A 5,000-nucleotide genomic window follows, 5' to 3' on the forward strand; every position below is an offset into this window, starting at 1 on the left:
CCGCGTGGTGTGGTCCTATCGGGTGCGGTGGGGGGGACCGCAGCGCGCCCCTGCTCGCTCTCGCGACCTTGTTTGGCCCTGCTGAGCCTCGCGGCTCCCTGGGTTTTTTTTTCGGACCCCTGGGTGGTCTGCCGGAACCGCTCGACCTCACACGGCGGAGATCTCGGCCAGACGGCCCCACGCACGAAGGGCCGGGCACGTGCCCGGGCCGCCCCGAGGAGGGCAGTCCCCATCGGTCCCTGGATCCGTGCACGCGAAAAGGAAGAGGGTCCCGATCCGCCTGAACACCGGACGGCCCCGCGGTTGGGGTGCCGGCCCGCGAAGGGCCCTTCCCGTCGCGAACGTCAGCGCCACATCGATCAGAGGGCGCGAGAGGAGCGGGCCCCCCCTCCCTCCGGGGGGCGCCGACAGTCGGAGCTCAGGTCCCGGCCGCTGCGGGGCCCATGAGCTAAGAGCCGGGAAAAGCAGGCCGTCTCGGAGGAGGGCCGGGTGCCCTCCGCTGTCAAACGTGCCCGTTTCCCCCCCCTGGCAAGGTCGGGGTACAACAATACTCGGATTGATCCCCTAGGCTGAGCTCCGGTTCTCACAGGCTCTGAAAAACCTGTCCTCAGAAATCTCCGCACACAGTTCTTAAAAGACAGGTCGAAAAAGCCAAACCCCCCCCCTTCAGTGGTACGAACCTGGAATCGCGTCCGACCTCGTGGTTCTCTCGGTCGGCCGAAGCGGCGTGTGGCGACCCCTTCCGGACATCCGCGAGACGACCGGCCATCAGGTCAACCCATTCGCTCCAATGGGGTTGACCTGGTGGCCGAGCGGGGACTTTGGACAATTTTTCGGACTTGGAAAAAATTTTCGGGGCTTGGAAAAAAAAAAAAATGTCAGCCCGCTTCCTCCGGGTTGACCTGGTGGCCGAGCGGGGACTTTGACAATCTTTCGGACTTGGAAAAATTTTTCGGGCTTGGAAAAAATTGTCAGCCCGCTTCCTCCGGGTTGACCTGGTGGCCGAGCGGGGACTTGGACAATCTTTCGGACTTGGAAAAATTTTTCGGGCTTGGAAAAAAATTGTCAGCCCGCTTCCTCCGGGTTGACCTGGTGGCCGAGCGGGGACTTTGACAATCTTTCGGACTTGGAAAAATTTTTCGGGCTTGGAAAAAATTGTCAGCCCGCTTCCTCCGGGTTGACCTGGTGGCCGAGCGGGGACTTGGACAATCTTTCGGACTTGGAAAAATTTTTCGGGCTTGGAAAAAATTGTCAGCCCGCTTCCTCCGGGTTGACCTGGTGGCCGAGCGGGGACTTGGACAATCTTTCGGACTTGGAAAAATTTTTCGGGCTTGGAAAAAATTGTCAGCCCGCTTCCTCCGGGTTGACCTGGTGGCCGAGCGGGGACTTGGACAATCTTTCGGACTTGGAAAAATTTTTCGGGCTTGGAAAAAATTGTCAGCCCGCTTCCTCCGGGTTGACCTGGTGGCCGAGCGGGGACTTGGACAATCTTTCGGACTTGGAAAAAAAAATTTCAGCCCGCTTCCTCCGGGTTGACCTGGTGGCCGAGCATCTCACCGTCCCCGGACGCAGCGAGGGACTGCCTCCCGGCCGTCAGGATCGGGCCCCTGGAAGTCTGGGTGGGGTGCGGGGGGGGGGGGGGGAATTGCCCGACGCCTCCGAGGAGCGCTACCGGGGCGGGCCGGGCCCCCCCTGCTCGAAAAGGAAAAGAAGGATCGGGCCCACGAGAGACAGGGACCCGGCCGCCAGGCAGGCCGACCTGGGTTCACCGTCCCCGGCCGCAGCGAGGGACTGCCTCCCGGCTGACTGGATCGGGCCCCTGGAAGTCTGGAAAAAGTTTAACCCGACGCCTCCGAGGAGGGGGCGCCCAGGGAAGGAGGGAGAACCGGGTTGACCTGGCAAAGCGGCCACCAGGTATACCAGTTAAAACCTATGGGTTGACCCGGTGGCCGGAAAGCATACCGGCCAGCCAGGTGAACCCCGTTCGATTCCACGGGTTGACCTGGTGCCCGGGAGGGGACTCGGACGGTTCCCCCCGGGGTACGCCTTCCTCGGCCCGAAGGAACAGGGTGCGAACCAGGCGCGGGGGCGGGGCGGGGAACCGCTGGAACCGCTGGGGGACGGGGGACGGGGAGGGGGGGAATGGATCGGGCCTGCCGGGACCCGGCCGCCAGGCAAGCCGCCCCGGGCTCACCCTCCCTGGCCGCAGCGAGGGACTGCCCCCCCCCCCACCCCCGGCTGACAGGATCGGGCCCGCTGGAAGTCCGGGAAAATATTTTTCCCGACGCCGGAGGGAGGGGGGGGGGGAGGGGAAGGGGCTCTGACGGGCCAGCCCGGGCCCCGGAGCTTGAAAAGGAAAAAAAAGGATCGGGCCCGCGAGAGACGGGGGCCCTGCCGCACGGGGCAGTCCGACCGGGGCTCGCCGTGCGGCAGGCCCGGGCGCCGGCAGGGGAAAGCGGGCGAGGAGGCGCGGAGCCGGGTGCCTACGGCCATACCGGACCGAACGCCCCCGATCCCGTCCGATCTCGGAAGGTAAACCGTCCCGGGCCTGGCTAGTACTTGGATGGGTGACCGCCTGGGAATCCCAGGTGCCGTAGGCAGCTTTTCCCGGTCCGAGCCAGCTCTCTCTCCTTTTTCTGGGGAGGAAGGAGAAGGGGGGGGGGGGGCGGGCCAGAAAGCCCCTCGTCGCTCCTGCCGAGTCGGAGGTCGCGGCCGCAGGTCACGGGTCGGGGCGCCTGGGGTCCGGCTCCCCCCAACACCCACCCGGCTTCCTCCGCGGAGGACCCCCGGCCACCGAAGCCGCTGGGGGAGACCCCGGGCATGGGGCGGACTGGCCCGGCCCCTCCCGGCCCCCCTGCGCCCGGCCGCCGGCCCGCGGGACCGCCCCGAATCCCCCCGCGGCCACCCAGGCGAGGCCTGGCCTGGAGGGCCCCACGGCGGGTGTCAGGCTCCCCGCCGCTTGCCCCACCGGGGACCCACGGCCACCGAAGCCGCTGGGGGGAGACCCCGGGCATGGGGCGGACTGGCGCGGCCCCTCCCGGCCCCCCTGCGCCCGGCCGCCGGCCCGCGGGACCGCCCCGAATCCCCCCGCGGCCACCCAGGCGAGGCCTGGCCTGGAGGGCCCCACGGCGGGTGTCAGGCTCCCCGCCGCTTGCCCCACCGGGGACCCACGGCCACCGAAGCCGCTGGGGGAGACCCCGGGCATGGGGCGGACTGGCCCGGCCCCTCCCGGCCCCCCTGCGCCCGGCCGCCGGCCCGCGGGACCGCCCCGAATCCCCCCCCGGCCACCCAGGCGAGGCCTGGCCTGGAGGGCCCCACGGCGGGTGTCAGGCTCCCCGCCGCTTGCCCCACCGGGGACCCACGGCCACCGAAGCCGCTGGGGGAGACCCCGGGCATGCGGCGGACTGGCCCGGACCCTCCCGGCCCCGCTGCGCCCGGCCGCCGGCCCGCGGGCCCGACCCGAATCCCCCCGCGGCCACCCAGGCGAGGCCTGGCCTGGAGGGCCCCACGGCGGGTCTGCAGCTCCCCCCGGGCTTCCTCCCCCGAGGACCCACGCCCCCCCTGAGCCGCAGGGGGAGACCCCGGGCCCGGGGCGGACTCGCTCGGGCCCCCCCCCCTGCGCCCGGCCGCCGGCCCGCGGGACCGCCCCCGAATCCCCCCGCGGCCAGGCAGGAGAGGCCTGGCCTGGATGCCACGGAGGACCCGCGGCCCCCAAAGCCGCAGGAGGCGCCCCCGGCCCCGGGGCCGGTAAGCCCCGTGTCGCTCCCCCCCCCCTCACCCCCCCACCCCCCCCGCGCCTCGCTGCCGGGCACCGGGCACCGCCCCAGAGTCAGCCGCAGCCGGCCGGCCTGAGAGCTGCCCTCCTGTGTGAGACTACGTTGATACTAACCGGCCATCAGGCAGGTCAACCCCATTGCTAGACCTGGGTGGACCTGGTGGCCGAGCGGGGACTTAGGAAATTTTCCAGCCTTTTCCCGGGGCGTGACCTGTTGTCCCGGTGGGGACTTTGAAAATTTTACAGCCGCTTCCCGGGGCTTGACCGGTTGTCCTGAAGGCCCCCCACCCCCACCCCCACCCCCGGGCTCCTGCTCCCCTCTCCCCAGCCTCGGTGCTCCGCTCCCAGCCTCGGAGGCTGCCTCTCTGCGGCGGCTGCATCGCGTCCGAGGACGCTCACCCTCCGGAGGCTGGCTGTAAAGCCTGACACCCACCACCGCCGCCGCCCCGACTCTCCGAGGGGCGACTCTGAGGCCTCCCCCCACCCCCGGACCACCCTGGAGACGACTGCTAAGCCCCCACCCCCGGCCAGTCTAGGGGAAGACTGCTAAGCCTCTCCCCCCCCTGCCCCACCCACCCACACTGTCTGGGGGATGACTATTAAGCCTCCCCCCCGCCCAGCCTGGGGGAAGACTGTTAAGCCTCCCCCCCACCCACCCTGTCTGGGGGACGACTATTAAGCTTCCCCCCCGCCGGAGCGCCCGGGGGACGACTATTAAGCCTTCCCCCGGACTGCCCGGCGGACGACTGCGAAGCCTCCCGCTCAGCCTGGGGGAAGACTGTTAAGCCTCCCCCCCACCCACCCTGTCTGGGGGACGACTATTAAGCTTTCCCCTCCGGAGCGCCCGGGGGACGACTATTAAGCCTCCCCCGGACTGCCCGGGGGATGACTGCGAAGCCTCCCGCTTTGCCTGGGGGAAGACTGTTAAGCCTCCCCCCCCACCCACCCACCCACACTGTCTGGGGGACGACTGTTAAGCTTTCCCCCCCGGAGCGCCCGGGGGACGACTATTAAGCCTCCCCCGGACTGCCCGGGGGACGACTGCGAAGCCTCCCGCTCAGCCTGGGGGAAGACTGTTAAGCCTCCCCCCCCCCCACCCACCCACACTGTCTGGGGGACGACTATTAAGCTTTCCCCCCCGGAGCGCCCGGGGGACGACTATTAAGCCTTCCCCCGGACTGCCCGGGGGACGACTGCGAAGCCTCCCGCTCAGCCTGGGGGAAGA

The 5,000-nt window shown here is 69.5% G+C and overlaps 1 non-coding gene across 1 annotated transcript; it reads left to right on the forward strand.

The window, feature by feature from the left end:
* The first annotated feature begins 2,481 nt into the window (after positions 1 to 2,481).
* LOC135889864 (5S ribosomal RNA) lies at positions 2,482 to 2,600 on the forward strand. The gene has a single exon (XR_010562181.1). It is a non-coding gene; the product is annotated as a 5S ribosomal RNA (ribosomal RNA).
* The last annotated feature ends 2,400 nt before the right edge of the window (positions 2,601 to 5,000 follow it).

The sequence above is a fragment of the Emys orbicularis genome, chromosome 15 (assembly GCF_028017835.1).
Source record: "Emys orbicularis isolate rEmyOrb1 chromosome 15, rEmyOrb1.hap1, whole genome shotgun sequence".
NCBI lineage: Eukaryota > Metazoa > Chordata > Testudines > Emydidae > Emys > Emys orbicularis.